Source organism: Patella vulgata, chromosome 2 (genome assembly GCF_932274485.2).
Source record: "Patella vulgata chromosome 2, xgPatVulg1.2, whole genome shotgun sequence".
Classification (NCBI taxonomy): domain Eukaryota; kingdom Metazoa; phylum Mollusca; class Gastropoda; family Patellidae; genus Patella; species Patella vulgata.
Window position 1 is genome coordinate 18,811,788 of NC_065880.2, and position 10,107 is coordinate 18,821,894.

General features: G+C 49.7%; 45 non-coding genes across 45 annotated transcripts; all 45 read left to right on the forward strand.

Annotated features, from left to right (window-relative positions):
• Positions 1-3: 3 nt before the first annotated feature.
• Positions 4-122, forward strand: LOC130011107 (5S ribosomal RNA). Its single transcript, XR_008786412.1, has one exon. It is a non-coding gene; the product is annotated as a 5S ribosomal RNA (ribosomal RNA).
• Positions 123-199: 77 nt separating this feature from the next.
• Positions 200-318, forward strand: LOC130011671 (5S ribosomal RNA). The gene has a single exon (XR_008786980.1). It is a non-coding gene; the product is annotated as a 5S ribosomal RNA (ribosomal RNA).
• A 166-nt stretch (positions 319-484) lies between these two features.
• Positions 485-603, forward strand: LOC130011109 (5S ribosomal RNA). The gene has a single exon (XR_008786414.1). It is a non-coding gene; the product is annotated as a 5S ribosomal RNA (ribosomal RNA).
• Positions 604-679: 76 nt separating this feature from the next.
• On the forward strand, positions 680-798 carry LOC130011110 (5S ribosomal RNA). Its single transcript, XR_008786415.1, has one exon. It is a non-coding gene; the product is annotated as a 5S ribosomal RNA (ribosomal RNA).
• Positions 799-875: 77 nt separating this feature from the next.
• Positions 876-994, forward strand: LOC130011672 (5S ribosomal RNA). Its single transcript, XR_008786981.1, has one exon. It is a non-coding gene; the product is annotated as a 5S ribosomal RNA (ribosomal RNA).
• A 165-nt stretch (positions 995-1,159) lies between these two features.
• Positions 1,160-1,278, forward strand: LOC130011917 (5S ribosomal RNA). The gene has a single exon (XR_008787231.1). It is a non-coding gene; the product is annotated as a 5S ribosomal RNA (ribosomal RNA).
• A 76-nt stretch (positions 1,279-1,354) lies between these two features.
• Positions 1,355-1,473, forward strand: LOC130011111 (5S ribosomal RNA). Its single transcript, XR_008786416.1, has one exon. It is a non-coding gene; the product is annotated as a 5S ribosomal RNA (ribosomal RNA).
• A 77-nt stretch (positions 1,474-1,550) lies between these two features.
• LOC130011674 (5S ribosomal RNA) lies at positions 1,551-1,669 on the forward strand. Its single transcript, XR_008786983.1, has one exon. It is a non-coding gene; the product is annotated as a 5S ribosomal RNA (ribosomal RNA).
• Positions 1,670-1,834: 165 nt separating this feature from the next.
• Positions 1,835-1,953, forward strand: LOC130011112 (5S ribosomal RNA). Its single transcript, XR_008786417.1, has one exon. It is a non-coding gene; the product is annotated as a 5S ribosomal RNA (ribosomal RNA).
• A 76-nt stretch (positions 1,954-2,029) lies between these two features.
• Positions 2,030-2,148, forward strand: LOC130011113 (5S ribosomal RNA). Its single transcript, XR_008786418.1, has one exon. It is a non-coding gene; the product is annotated as a 5S ribosomal RNA (ribosomal RNA).
• A 77-nt stretch (positions 2,149-2,225) lies between these two features.
• LOC130011903 (5S ribosomal RNA) lies at positions 2,226-2,344 on the forward strand. The gene has a single exon (XR_008787217.1). It is a non-coding gene; the product is annotated as a 5S ribosomal RNA (ribosomal RNA).
• A 164-nt stretch (positions 2,345-2,508) lies between these two features.
• LOC130011114 (5S ribosomal RNA) lies at positions 2,509-2,627 on the forward strand. Its single transcript, XR_008786419.1, has one exon. It is a non-coding gene; the product is annotated as a 5S ribosomal RNA (ribosomal RNA).
• Positions 2,628-2,703: 76 nt separating this feature from the next.
• LOC130011115 (5S ribosomal RNA) lies at positions 2,704-2,822 on the forward strand. The gene has a single exon (XR_008786420.1). It is a non-coding gene; the product is annotated as a 5S ribosomal RNA (ribosomal RNA).
• Positions 2,823-2,899: 77 nt separating this feature from the next.
• On the forward strand, positions 2,900-3,018 carry LOC130011675 (5S ribosomal RNA). Its single transcript, XR_008786984.1, has one exon. It is a non-coding gene; the product is annotated as a 5S ribosomal RNA (ribosomal RNA).
• Positions 3,019-3,184: 166 nt separating this feature from the next.
• On the forward strand, positions 3,185-3,303 carry LOC130011116 (5S ribosomal RNA). Its single transcript, XR_008786421.1, has one exon. It is a non-coding gene; the product is annotated as a 5S ribosomal RNA (ribosomal RNA).
• A 76-nt stretch (positions 3,304-3,379) lies between these two features.
• On the forward strand, positions 3,380-3,498 carry LOC130011117 (5S ribosomal RNA). The gene has a single exon (XR_008786422.1). It is a non-coding gene; the product is annotated as a 5S ribosomal RNA (ribosomal RNA).
• Positions 3,499-3,575: 77 nt separating this feature from the next.
• LOC130011676 (5S ribosomal RNA) lies at positions 3,576-3,694 on the forward strand. The gene has a single exon (XR_008786985.1). It is a non-coding gene; the product is annotated as a 5S ribosomal RNA (ribosomal RNA).
• Positions 3,695-3,857: 163 nt separating this feature from the next.
• On the forward strand, positions 3,858-3,976 carry LOC130011608 (5S ribosomal RNA). Its single transcript, XR_008786915.1, has one exon. It is a non-coding gene; the product is annotated as a 5S ribosomal RNA (ribosomal RNA).
• Positions 3,977-4,052: 76 nt separating this feature from the next.
• On the forward strand, positions 4,053-4,171 carry LOC130011118 (5S ribosomal RNA). Its single transcript, XR_008786423.1, has one exon. It is a non-coding gene; the product is annotated as a 5S ribosomal RNA (ribosomal RNA).
• Positions 4,172-4,248: 77 nt separating this feature from the next.
• On the forward strand, positions 4,249-4,367 carry LOC130011677 (5S ribosomal RNA). Its single transcript, XR_008786986.1, has one exon. It is a non-coding gene; the product is annotated as a 5S ribosomal RNA (ribosomal RNA).
• A 164-nt stretch (positions 4,368-4,531) lies between these two features.
• LOC130011120 (5S ribosomal RNA) lies at positions 4,532-4,650 on the forward strand. The gene has a single exon (XR_008786425.1). It is a non-coding gene; the product is annotated as a 5S ribosomal RNA (ribosomal RNA).
• A 76-nt stretch (positions 4,651-4,726) lies between these two features.
• LOC130011121 (5S ribosomal RNA) lies at positions 4,727-4,845 on the forward strand. Its single transcript, XR_008786426.1, has one exon. It is a non-coding gene; the product is annotated as a 5S ribosomal RNA (ribosomal RNA).
• A 77-nt stretch (positions 4,846-4,922) lies between these two features.
• LOC130011678 (5S ribosomal RNA) lies at positions 4,923-5,041 on the forward strand. The gene has a single exon (XR_008786987.1). It is a non-coding gene; the product is annotated as a 5S ribosomal RNA (ribosomal RNA).
• Positions 5,042-5,205: 164 nt separating this feature from the next.
• On the forward strand, positions 5,206-5,324 carry LOC130011122 (5S ribosomal RNA). Its single transcript, XR_008786427.1, has one exon. It is a non-coding gene; the product is annotated as a 5S ribosomal RNA (ribosomal RNA).
• Positions 5,325-5,400: 76 nt separating this feature from the next.
• LOC130011123 (5S ribosomal RNA) lies at positions 5,401-5,519 on the forward strand. Its single transcript, XR_008786428.1, has one exon. It is a non-coding gene; the product is annotated as a 5S ribosomal RNA (ribosomal RNA).
• A 77-nt stretch (positions 5,520-5,596) lies between these two features.
• Positions 5,597-5,715, forward strand: LOC130011679 (5S ribosomal RNA). Its single transcript, XR_008786988.1, has one exon. It is a non-coding gene; the product is annotated as a 5S ribosomal RNA (ribosomal RNA).
• A 165-nt stretch (positions 5,716-5,880) lies between these two features.
• Positions 5,881-5,999, forward strand: LOC130011124 (5S ribosomal RNA). The gene has a single exon (XR_008786429.1). It is a non-coding gene; the product is annotated as a 5S ribosomal RNA (ribosomal RNA).
• A 76-nt stretch (positions 6,000-6,075) lies between these two features.
• LOC130011126 (5S ribosomal RNA) lies at positions 6,076-6,194 on the forward strand. Its single transcript, XR_008786431.1, has one exon. It is a non-coding gene; the product is annotated as a 5S ribosomal RNA (ribosomal RNA).
• Positions 6,195-6,271: 77 nt separating this feature from the next.
• Positions 6,272-6,390, forward strand: LOC130011680 (5S ribosomal RNA). Its single transcript, XR_008786989.1, has one exon. It is a non-coding gene; the product is annotated as a 5S ribosomal RNA (ribosomal RNA).
• A 165-nt stretch (positions 6,391-6,555) lies between these two features.
• Positions 6,556-6,674, forward strand: LOC130011127 (5S ribosomal RNA). Its single transcript, XR_008786432.1, has one exon. It is a non-coding gene; the product is annotated as a 5S ribosomal RNA (ribosomal RNA).
• Positions 6,675-6,750: 76 nt separating this feature from the next.
• On the forward strand, positions 6,751-6,869 carry LOC130011128 (5S ribosomal RNA). The gene has a single exon (XR_008786433.1). It is a non-coding gene; the product is annotated as a 5S ribosomal RNA (ribosomal RNA).
• Positions 6,870-6,946: 77 nt separating this feature from the next.
• LOC130011681 (5S ribosomal RNA) lies at positions 6,947-7,065 on the forward strand. Its single transcript, XR_008786990.1, has one exon. It is a non-coding gene; the product is annotated as a 5S ribosomal RNA (ribosomal RNA).
• A 164-nt stretch (positions 7,066-7,229) lies between these two features.
• On the forward strand, positions 7,230-7,348 carry LOC130011129 (5S ribosomal RNA). Its single transcript, XR_008786434.1, has one exon. It is a non-coding gene; the product is annotated as a 5S ribosomal RNA (ribosomal RNA).
• Positions 7,349-7,424: 76 nt separating this feature from the next.
• LOC130011130 (5S ribosomal RNA) lies at positions 7,425-7,543 on the forward strand. The gene has a single exon (XR_008786435.1). It is a non-coding gene; the product is annotated as a 5S ribosomal RNA (ribosomal RNA).
• A 77-nt stretch (positions 7,544-7,620) lies between these two features.
• Positions 7,621-7,739, forward strand: LOC130011682 (5S ribosomal RNA). The gene has a single exon (XR_008786991.1). It is a non-coding gene; the product is annotated as a 5S ribosomal RNA (ribosomal RNA).
• Positions 7,740-7,903: 164 nt separating this feature from the next.
• On the forward strand, positions 7,904-8,022 carry LOC130011132 (5S ribosomal RNA). The gene has a single exon (XR_008786437.1). It is a non-coding gene; the product is annotated as a 5S ribosomal RNA (ribosomal RNA).
• A 76-nt stretch (positions 8,023-8,098) lies between these two features.
• LOC130011133 (5S ribosomal RNA) lies at positions 8,099-8,217 on the forward strand. The gene has a single exon (XR_008786438.1). It is a non-coding gene; the product is annotated as a 5S ribosomal RNA (ribosomal RNA).
• Positions 8,218-8,294: 77 nt separating this feature from the next.
• On the forward strand, positions 8,295-8,413 carry LOC130011683 (5S ribosomal RNA). The gene has a single exon (XR_008786992.1). It is a non-coding gene; the product is annotated as a 5S ribosomal RNA (ribosomal RNA).
• A 164-nt stretch (positions 8,414-8,577) lies between these two features.
• LOC130011134 (5S ribosomal RNA) lies at positions 8,578-8,696 on the forward strand. The gene has a single exon (XR_008786439.1). It is a non-coding gene; the product is annotated as a 5S ribosomal RNA (ribosomal RNA).
• Positions 8,697-8,772: 76 nt separating this feature from the next.
• On the forward strand, positions 8,773-8,891 carry LOC130011135 (5S ribosomal RNA). Its single transcript, XR_008786440.1, has one exon. It is a non-coding gene; the product is annotated as a 5S ribosomal RNA (ribosomal RNA).
• A 77-nt stretch (positions 8,892-8,968) lies between these two features.
• Positions 8,969-9,087, forward strand: LOC130011685 (5S ribosomal RNA). Its single transcript, XR_008786994.1, has one exon. It is a non-coding gene; the product is annotated as a 5S ribosomal RNA (ribosomal RNA).
• Positions 9,088-9,251: 164 nt separating this feature from the next.
• On the forward strand, positions 9,252-9,370 carry LOC130011136 (5S ribosomal RNA). The gene has a single exon (XR_008786441.1). It is a non-coding gene; the product is annotated as a 5S ribosomal RNA (ribosomal RNA).
• A 76-nt stretch (positions 9,371-9,446) lies between these two features.
• On the forward strand, positions 9,447-9,565 carry LOC130011137 (5S ribosomal RNA). The gene has a single exon (XR_008786442.1). It is a non-coding gene; the product is annotated as a 5S ribosomal RNA (ribosomal RNA).
• Positions 9,566-9,642: 77 nt separating this feature from the next.
• Positions 9,643-9,761, forward strand: LOC130011686 (5S ribosomal RNA). The gene has a single exon (XR_008786995.1). It is a non-coding gene; the product is annotated as a 5S ribosomal RNA (ribosomal RNA).
• A 164-nt stretch (positions 9,762-9,925) lies between these two features.
• On the forward strand, positions 9,926-10,044 carry LOC130011138 (5S ribosomal RNA). The gene has a single exon (XR_008786443.1). It is a non-coding gene; the product is annotated as a 5S ribosomal RNA (ribosomal RNA).
• Positions 10,045-10,107: the final 63 nt, after the last annotated feature.

A 10,107-nucleotide genomic window follows, 5' to 3' on the forward strand; every position in this document is an offset into this window, starting at 1 on the left:
CTCGTCTACGGCCACACCACGTTGAAAACACCAGTTCTCGTCCGATCACTGAAGTTAAGCAACGTCGGGCCCGGTCAGTACTTGGATGGGTGACCGCCTGGGAACACCGGGTGCTGTAGACGCCTAGTTTTTTTGAAAAGAAACCAATTTTCGGCGGACTTGAGTTTGGAATAACTACGGGTTTTATTCGTCTTCTCTCGTCTACGGCCATACCACGTTGAAAACACCAGTTCTCGTCCGATCACTGAAGTTAAGCAACGTCGGGCCCGGTTAGTACTTGGATGGGTGACCGCCTGGGAACACCGGGTGCTGTAGACGCCTTTTTTCCCGATTGTTTCAACTAAAAATCAATTTTCCGCACTTCAGGCCATTGTACGTCTTCTTTGGCATAACATTAGCTCCCCCCCCCCCCTCCGCCCCGGGGGAAAAAAGATACAGAAAGAATTTGAGTAAAAATAACTACGGGTTTTATTCACCTTCGCTCGTCTACGGCCACACCACGTTGAAAACACCAGTTCTCGTCCGATCACTGAAGTTAAGCAACGTCGGGCCCGGTCAGTACTTGGATGGGTGACCGCCTGGGAACACCGGGTGCTGTAGACGCCTAGTTTTTTGAAAAGAAACCAATTTTCGGCGGACTTGAGTTAAGCATAACTACGGGTTTTATTCGCCTTCTCTCGTCTACGGCCACACCACGTTGAAAACACCAGTTCTCGTCCGATCACTGAAGTTAAGCAACGTCGGGCCCGGTCAGTACTTGGATGGGTGACCGCCTGGGAACACCGGGTGCTGTAGACGCCTAGTTTTTTTGAAAAGAAACCAATTTTCGGCGGACTTGAGTTTGGAATAACTACGGGTTTTATTCGTCTTCTCTCGTCTACGGCCATACCACGTTGAAAACACCAGTTCTCGTCCGATCACTGAAGTTAAGCAACGTCGGGCCCGGTTAGTACTTGGATGGGTGACCGCCTGGGAACACCGGGTGCTGTAGACGCCTTTTTTCCCGATTGTTTCAACTAAAAATCAATTTTCCGCACTTCAGGCCATTGTACGTCTTCTTTGGCATAACATTAGCTCCCCCCCCCCCTCCGCCCCGGGGGAAAAAAGATACAGAAAGAATTTGAGTAAAAATAACTACGGGTTTTATTCACCTTCGCTCGTCTACGGCCACACCACGTTGAAAACACCAGTTCTCGTCCGATCACTGAAGTTAAGCAACGTCGGGCCCGGTCAGTACTTGGATGGGTGACCACCTGGGAACACCGGGTGCTGTAGACGCCTAGTTTTTTGAAAAGAAACCAATTTTCGGCGGACTTGAGTTAAGCATAACTACGGGTTTTATTCGCCTTCTCTCGTCTACGGCCACACCACGTTGAAAACACCAGTTCTCGTCCGATCACTGAAGTTAAGCAACGTCGGGCCCGGTCAGTACTTGGATGGGTGACCGCCTGGGAACACCGGGTGCTGTAGACGCCTAGTTTTTTTGAAAAGAAACCAATTTTCGGCGGACTTGAGTTTGGAATAACTACGGGTTTTATTCGTCTTCTCTCGTCTACGGCCATACCACGTTGAAAACACCAGTTCTCGTCCGATCACTGAAGTTAAGCAACGTCGGGCCCGGTTAGTACTTGGATGGGTGACCGCCTGGGAACACCGGGTGCTGTAGACGCCTTTTTTCCCGATTGTTTCAACTAAAAATCAATTTTCCGCACTTCAGGCCATTGTACGTCTTCTTTGGCATAACATTAGCTCCCCCCCCCCCTCCGCCCCGGGGGAAAAAAGATACAGAAAGAATTTGAGTAAAAATAACTACGGGTTTTATTCACCTTCGCTCGTCTACGGCCACACCACGTTGAAAACACCAGTTCTCGTCCGATCACTGAAGTTAAGCAACGTCGGGCCCGGTCAGTACTTGGATGGGTGACCGCCTGGGAACACCGGGTGCTGTAGACGCCTAGTTTTTTGAAAAGAAACCAATTTTCGGCGGACTTGAGTTAAGCATAACTACGGGTTTTATTCGCCTTCTCTCGTCTACGGCCACACCACGTTGAAAACACCAGTTCTCGTCCGATCACTGAAGTTAAGCAACGTCGGGCCCGGTCAGTACTTGGATGGGTGACCGCCTGGGAACACCGGGTGCTGTAGACGCCTAGTTTTTTTGAAAAGAAACCAATTTTCGGCGGACTTGAGTTTGGAATAACTACGGGTTTTATTCGTCTTCTCTCGTCTACGGCCATACCACGTTGAAAACACCAGTTCTCGTCCGATCACTGAAGTTAAGCAACGTCGGGCCCGGTTAGTACTTGGATGGGTGACCGCCTGGGAACACTGGGTGCTGTAGACGCCTTTTTTCCCGATTGTTTCAACTAAAAATCAATTTTCCGCACTTCAGGCCATTGTACGTCTTCTTTGGCATAACATTAGCTCCCCCCCCCCTCCGCCCCGGGGGAAAAAAGATACAGAAAGAATTTGAGTAAAAATAACTACGGGTTTTATTCACCTTCGCTCGTCTACGGCCACACCACGTTGAAAACACCAGTTCTCGTCCGATCACTGAAGTTAAGCAACGTCGGGCCCGGTCAGTACTTGGATGGGTGACCGCCTGGGAACACCGGGTGCTGTAGACGCCTAGTTTTTTGAAAAGAAACCAATTTTCGGCGGACTTGAGTTAAGCATAACTACGGGTTTTATTCGCCTTCTCTCGTCTACGGCCACACCACGTTGAAAACACCAGTTCTCGTCCGATCACTGAAGTTAAGCAACGTCGGGCCCGGTCAGTACTTGGATGGGTGACCGCCTGGGAACACCGGGTGCTGTAGACGCCTAGTTTTTTTGAAAAGAAACCAATTTTCGGCGGACTTGAGTTTGGAATAACTACGGGTTTTATTCGTCTTCTCTCGTCTACGGCCATACCACGTTGAAAACACCAGTTCTCGTCCGATCACTGAAGTTAAGCAACGTCGGGCCCGGTTAGTACTTGGATGGGTGACCGCCTGGGAACACCGGGTGCTGTAGACGCCTTTTTTCCCGATTGTTTCAACTAAAAATCAATTTTCCGCACTTCAGGCCATTGTACGTCTTCTTTGGCATAACATTAGCTCCCCCCCCCCCCTCCGCCCCGGGGGAAAAAAGATACAGAAAGAATTTGAGTAAAAATAACTACGGGTTTTATTCACCTTCGCTCGTCTACGGCCACACCACGTTGAAAACACCAGTTCTCGTCCGATCACTGAAGTTAAGCAACGTCGGGCCCGGTCAGTACTTGGATGGGTGACCGCCTGGGAACACCGGGTGCTGTAGACGCCTAGTTTTTTGAAAAGAAACCAATTTTCGGCGGACTTGAGTTAAGCATAACTACGGGTTTTATTCGCCTTCTCTCGTCTACGGCCACACCACGTTGAAAACACCAGTTCTCGTCCGATCACTGAAGTTAAGCAACGTCGGGCCCGGTCAGTACTTGGATGGGTGACCGCCTGGGAACACCGGGTGCTGTAGACGCCTAGTTTTTTTGAAAAGAAACCAATTTTCGGCGGACTTGAGTTTGGAATAACTACGGGTTTTATTCGTCTTCTCTCGTCTACGGCCATACCACGTTGAAAACACCAGTTCTCGTCCGATCACTGAAGTTAAGCAACGTCGGGCCCGGTTAGTACTTGGATGGGTGACCGCCTGGGAACACCGGGTGCTGTAGACGCCTTTTTTCCCGATTGTTTCAACTAAAAATCAATTTTCCGCACTTCAGGCCATTGTACGTCTTCTTTGGCATAACATTAGCTCCCCCCCCCTCCGCCCCGGGGGAAAAAAGATACAGAAAGAATTTGAGTAAAAATAACTACGGGTTTTATTCACCTTCGCTCGTCTACGGCCACACCACGTCGAAAACACCAGTTCTCGTCCGATCACTGAAGTTAAGCAACGTCGGGCCCGGTCAGTACTTGGATGGGTGACCGCCTGGGAACACCGGGTGCTGTAGACGCCTAGTTTTTTGAAAAGAAACCAATTTTCGGCGGACTTGAGTTAAGCATAACTACGGGTTTTATTCGCCTTCTCTCGTCTACGGCCACACCACGTTGAAAACACCAGTTCTCGTCCGATCACTGAAGTTAAGCAACGTCGGGCCCGGTCAGTACTTGGATGGGTGACCGCCTGGGAACACCGGGTGCTGTAGACGCCTAGTTTTTTTGAAAAGAAACCAATTTTCGGCGGACTTGAGTTTGGAATAACTACGGGTTTTATTCGTCTTCTCTCGTCTACGGCCATACCACGTTGAAAACACCAGTTCTCGTCCGATCACTGAAGTTAAGCAACGTCGGGCCCGGTTAGTACTTGGATGGGTGACCGCCTGGGAACACCGGGTGCTGTAGACGCCTTTTTTCCCGATTGTTTCAACTAAAAATCAATTTTCCGCACTTCAGGCCATTGTACGTCTTCTTTGGCATAACATTAGCTCCCCCCCCCCTCCGCCCCGGGGGAAAAAAGATACAGAAAGAATTTGAGTAAAAATAACTACGGGTTTTATTCACCTTCGCTCGTCTACGGCCACACCACGTTGAAAACACCAGTTCTCGTCCGATCACTGAAGTTAAGCAACGTCGGGCCCGGTCAGTACTTGGATGGGTGACCGCCTGGGAACACCGGGTGCTGTAGACGCCTAGTTTTTTGAAAAGAAACCAATTTTCGGCGGACTTGAGTTAAGCATAACTACGGGTTTTATTCGCCTTCTCTCGTCTACGGCCACACCACGTTGAAAACACCAGTTCTCGTCCGATCACTGAAGTTAAGCAACGTCGGGCCCGGTCAGTACTTGGATGGGTGACCGCCTGGGAACACCGGGTGCTGTAGACGCCTAGTTTTTTTGAAAAGAAACCAATTTTCGGCGGACTTGAGTTTGGAATAACTACGGGTTTTATTCGTCTTCTCTCGTCTACGGCCATACCACGTTGAAAACACCAGTTCTCGTCCGATCACTGAAGTTAAGCAACGTCGGGCCCGGTTAGTACTTGGATGGGTGACCGCCTGGGAACACCGGGTGCTGTAGACGCCTTTTTTCCCGATTGTTTCAACTAAAAATCAATTTTCCGCACTTCAGGCCATTGTACGTCTTCTTTGGCATAACATTAGCTCCCCCCCCCCTCCGCCCCGGGGGAAAAAAGATACAGAAAGAATTTGAGTAAAAATAACTACGGGTTTTATTCACCTTCGCTCGTCTACGGCCACACCACGTTGAAAACACCAGTTCTCGTCCGATCACTGAAGTTAAGCAACGTCGGGCCCGGTCAGTACTTGGATGGGTGACCGCCTGGGAACACCGGGTGCTGTAGACGCCTAGTTTTTTGAAAAGAAACCAATTTTCGGCGGACTTGAGTTAAGCATAACTACGGGTTTTATTCGCCTTCTCTCGTCTACGGCCACACCACGTTGAAAACACCAGTTCTCGTCCGATCACTGAAGTTAAGCAACGTCGGGCCCGGTCAGTACTTGGATGGGTGACCGCCTGGGAACACCGGGTGCTGTAGACGCCTAGTTTTTTTGAAAAGAAACCAATTTTCGGCGGACTTGAGTTTGGAATAACTACGGGTTTTATTCGTCTTCTCTCGTCTACGGCCATACCACGTTGAAAACACCAGTTCTCGTCCGATCACTGAAGTTAAGCAACGTCGGGCCCGGTTAGTACTTGGATGGGTGACCGCCTGGGAACACCGGGTGCTGTAGACGCCTTTTTTCCCGATTGTTTCAACTAAAAATCAATTTTCCGCACTTCAGGCCATTGTACGTCTTCTTTGGCATAACATTAGCTCCCCCCCCCCCTCCGCCCCGGGGGAAAAAAGATACAGAAAGAATTTGAGTAAAAATAACTACGGGTTTTATTCACCTTCGCTCGTCTACGGCCACACCACGTTGAAAACACCAGTTCTCGTCCGATCACTGAAGTTAAGCAACGTCGGGCCCGGTCAGTACTTGGATGGGTGACCGCCTGGGAACACCGGGTGCTGTAGACGCCTAGTTTTTTGAAAAGAAACCAATTTTCGGCGGACTTGAGTTAAGCATAACTACGGGTTTTATTCGCCTTCTCTCGTCTACGGCCACACCACGTTGAAAACACCAGTTCTCGTCCGATCACTGAAGTTAAGCAACGTCGGGCCCGGTCAGTACTTGGATGGGTGACCGCCTGGGAACACCGGGTGCTGTAGACGCCTAGTTTTTTTGAAAAGAAACCAATTTTCGGCGGACTTGAGTTTGGAATAACTACGGGTTTTATTCGTCTTCTCTCGTCTACGGCCATACCACGTTGAAAACACCAGTTCTCGTCCGATCACTGAAGTTAAGCAACGTCGGGCCCGGTTAGTACTTGGATGGGTGACCGCCTGGGAACACCGGGTGCTGTAGACGCCTTTTTTCCCGATTGTTTCAACTAAAAATCAATTTTCCGCACTTCAGGCCATTGTACGTCTTCTTTGGCATAACATTAGCTCCCCCCCCCCCTCCGCCCCGGGGGAAAAAAGATACAGAAAGAATTTGAGTAAAAATAACTACGGGTTTTATTCACCTTCGCTCGTCTACGGCCACACCACGTTGAAAACACCAGTTCTCGTCCGATCACTGAAGTTAAGCAACGTCGGGCCCGGTCAGTACTTGGATGGGTGACCGCCTGGGAACACCGGGTGCTGTAGACGCCTAGTTTTTTGAAAAGAAACCAATTTTCGGCGGACTTGAGTTAAGCATAACTACGGGTTTTATTCGCCTTCTCTCGTCTACGGCCACACCACGTTGAAAACACCAGTTCTCGTCCGATCACTGAAGTTAAGCAACGTCGGGCCCGGTCAGTACTTGGATGGGTGACCGCCTGGGAACACCGGGTGCTGTAGACGCCTAGTTTTTTTGAAAAGAAACCAATTTTCGGCGGACTTGAGTTTGGAATAACTACGGGTTTTATTCGTCTTCTCTCGTCTACGGCCATACCACGTTGAAAACACCAGTTCTCGTCCGATCACTGAAGTTAAGCAACGTCGGGCCCGGTTAGTACTTGGATGGGTGACCGCCTGGGAACACCGGGTGCTGTAGACGCCTTTTTTCCCGATTGTTTCAACTAAAAATCAATTTTCCGCACTTCAGGCCATTGTACGTCTTCTTTGGCATAACATTAGCTCCCCCCCCCCTCCGCCCCGGGGGAAAAAAGATACAGAAAGAATTTGAGTAAAAATAACTACGGGTTTTATTCACCTTCGCTCGTCTACGGCCACACCACGTTGAAAACACCAGTTCTCGTCCGATCACTGAAGTTAAGCAACGTCGGGCCCGGTCAGTACTTGGATGGGTGACCGCCTGGGAACACCGGGTGCTGTAGACGCCTAGTTTTTTGAAAAGAAACCAATTTTCGGCGGACTTGAGTTAAGCATAACTACGGGTTTTATTCGCCTTCTCTCGTCTACGGCCACACCACGTTGAAAACACCAGTTCTCGTCCGATCACTGAAGTTAAGCAACGTCGGGCCCGGTCAGTACTTGGATGGGTGACCGCCTGGGAACACCGGGTGCTGTAGACGCCTAGTTTTTTTGAAAAGAAACCAATTTTCGGCGGACTTGAGTTTGGAATAACTACGGGTTTTATTCGTCTTCTCTCGTCTACGGCCATACCACGTTGAAAACACCAGTTCTCGTCCGATCACTGAAGTTAAGCAACGTCGGGCCCGGTTAGTACTTGGATGGGTGACCGCCTGGGAACACCGGGTGCTGTAGACGCCTTTTTTCCCGATTGTTTCAACTAAAAATCAATTTTCCGCACTTCAGGCCATTGTACGTCTTCTTTGGCATAACATTAGCTCCCCCCCCCCTCCGCCCCGGGGGAAAAAAGATACAGAAAGAATTTGAGTAAAAATAACTACGGGTTTTATTCACCTTCGCTCGTCTACGGCCACACCACGTTGAAAACACCAGTTCTCGTCCGATCACTGAAGTTAAGCAACGTCGGGCCCGGTCAGTACTTGGATGGGTGACCGCCTGGGAACACCGGGTGCTGTAGACGCCTAGTTTTTTGAAAAGAAACCAATTTTCGGCGGACTTGAGTTAAGCATAACTACGGGTTTTATTCGCCTTCTCTCGTCTACGGCCACACCACGTTGAAAACACCAGTTCTCGTCCGATCACTGAAGTTAAGCAACGTCGGGCCCGGTCAGTACTTGGATGGGTGACCGCCTGGGAACACCGGGTGCTGTAGACGCCTAGTTTTTTTGAAAAGAAACCAATTTTCGGCGGACTTGAGTTTGGAATAACTACGGGTTTTATTCGTCTTCTCTCGTCTACGGCCATACCACGTTGAAAACACCAGTTCTCGTCCGATCACTGAAGTTAAGCAACGTCGGGCCCGGTTAGTACTTGGATGGGTGACCGCCTGGGAACACCGGGTGCTGTAGACGCCTTTTTTCCCGATTGTTTCAACTAAAAATCAATTTTCCGCACTTCAGGCCATTGTACGTCTTCTTTGGCATAACATTAGCTCCCCCCCCCCTCCGCCCCGGGGGAAAAAAGATACAGAAAGAATTTGAGTAAAAATAACTACGGGTTTTATTCACCTTCGCTCGTCTACGGCCACACCACGTTGAAAACACCAGTTCTCGTCCGATCACTGAAGTTAAGCAACGTCGGGCCCGGTCAGTACTTGGATGGGTGACCGCCTGGGAACACCGGGTGCTGTAGACGCCTAGTTTTTTGAAAAGAAACCAATTTTCGGCGGACTTGAGTTAAGCATAACTACGGGTTTTATTCGCCTTCTCTCGTCTACGGCCACACCACGTTGAAAACACCAGTTCTCGTCCGATCACTGAAGTTAAGCAACGTCGGGCCCGGTCAGTACTTGGATGGGTGACCGCCTGGGAACACCGGGTGCTGTAGACGCCTAGTTTTTTTGAAAAGAAACCAATTTTCGGCGGACTTGAGTTTGGAATAACTACGGGTTTTATTCGTCTTCTCTCGTCTACGGCCATACCACGTTGAAAACACCAGTTCTCGTCCGATCACTGAAGTTAAGCAACGTCGGGCCCGGTTAGTACTTGGATGGGTGACCGCCTGGGAACACCGGGTGCTGTAGACGCCTTTTTTCCCGATTGTTTCAACTAAAAATCAATTTTCCGCACTTCAGGCCATTGTACGTCTTCTTTGGCATAACATTAGCTCCCCCCCCCCTCCGCCCCGGGGGAAAAAAGATACAGAAAGAATTTGAGTAAAAATAACTACGGGTTTTATTCACCTTCGCTCGTCTACGGCCACACCACGTTGAAAACACCAGTTCTCGTCCGATCACTGAAGTTAAGCAACGTCGGGCCCGGTCAGTACTTGGATGGGTGACCGCCTGGGAACACCGGGTGCTGTAGACGCCTAGTTTTTTGAAAAGAAACCAATTTTCGGCGGACTTGAGTTAAGCATAACTACGGGTTTTATTCGCCTTCTCTCGTCTACGGCCACACCACGTTGAAAACACCAGTTCTCGTCCGATCACTGAAGTTAAGCAACGTCGGGCCCGGTCAGTACTTGGATGGGTGACCGCCTGGGAACACCGGGTGCTGTAGACGCCTAGTTTTTTTGAAAAGAAACCAATTTTCGGCGGACTTGAGTTTGGAATAACTACGGGTTTTATTCGTCTTCTCTCGTCTACGGCCATACCACGTTGAAAACACCAGTTCTCGTCCGATCACTGAAGTTAAGCAACGTCGGGCCCGGTTAGTACTTGGATGGGTGACCGCCTGGGAACACCGGGTGCTGTAGACGCCTTTTTTCCCGATTGTTTCAACTAAAAATCAATTTTCCGCACTTCAGGCCATTGTACGTCTTCTTTGGCATAACATTAGCTCCCCCCCCCCTCCGCCCCGGGGGAAAAAAGATACAGAAAGAATTTGAGTAAAAATAACTACGGGTTTTATTCACCTTCGCTCGTCTACGGCCACACCACGTTGAAAACACCAGTTCTCGTCCGATCACTGAAGTTAAGCAACGTCGGGCCCGGTCAGTACTTGGATGGGTGACCGCCTGGGAACACCGGGTGCTGTAGACGCCTAGTTTTTTGAAAAGAAACCAATTTTCGGCGGACTTGAGTTAAGCATAACTACGGGTTTTA